Source organism: Pygoscelis adeliae, unplaced genomic scaffold (assembly GCF_000699105.1).
Source record: "Pygoscelis adeliae isolate BGI_AS28 unplaced genomic scaffold, ASM69910v1 Scaffold286, whole genome shotgun sequence".
In the NCBI taxonomy this organism is placed as follows: Eukaryota; Metazoa; Chordata; class Aves; order Sphenisciformes; family Spheniscidae; genus Pygoscelis; species Pygoscelis adeliae.
This window is the reverse complement of record NW_008825076.1, coordinates 694,085-694,952: the sequence shown is the minus strand read 5'-3', so window position 1 is coordinate 694,952 and position 868 is coordinate 694,085.

Here is an 868-nt window from a genome sequence, read left to right as displayed (position 1 = left end):
TGGATACCGGTCACATGCTTCTCACAAGGGGTTCAAGTCTGAATTTCAACACCCACTGACTTTCAGTTTCTCATTTTAACACTTCTTTATGGCTTTTCCATTTTTCAGTGCCACCAGCCCAGCCCTGCTGCGATGGAGGTGCAGGACCCTGTGACACCAGCTGGCAGGTTCAGAGCTGTGTCCCTAGCACGAAGCCCTTCCCGGGTGTGTACACCCCCTCATTGCAAGGGCTACGAGAGCAGAGGTGGGACTCTGCTCTGCAGCATCCCCGAGGCTCTCCCAGCACCTCCTCTCCCATTGCCTTGCACTCTGTGCAAGCACAGACACCCGAACACGGTGCGCTCTGTGTGATGAGCTGGGCAGCCCCTTGCAGATTCCTCCTGCCTCATGGGCTGAAGCTGTTGGGTTTGGAAAGTTGCATCATGTTTTTCTGAAGAAAGCAGAAAAGACAGCCCTCTTATCCTGGGCTTATTAATCCCCCTTACCACAAACTCATTTACAGCTTTCTGTACCATCACCCACAGAGCCTGGCAATGTCAGTAGCCCTGTTTGGCTGTCCCCAGAGCTAACTTGCACCCCCCCCCAATGCAGCCAGCCCTGCTTGCTGCCCCAGCAGGCAGCCCCCCGACCTGGGCTCACTCCTCCCCCTCGTGAGGCCCAAGGGTCTCCATCATCTCCCCTTGCCCTCGCCCCTCAGGGCAGCCCCAGGTGCCTGCCCACCCCCCACGCAGGGGTGCCCCTGAATTCCCATTCCCGTCTCCTTCCTTCCCGGGCTCCGTCAAGCCCAGAGGCGCAGCGCGGGGGGCGGCGGCACCCCTGCTCTGCGGGGCAGGGGGTCCCTCAGGCTCAGACGCTGTGTCCGAGGGGT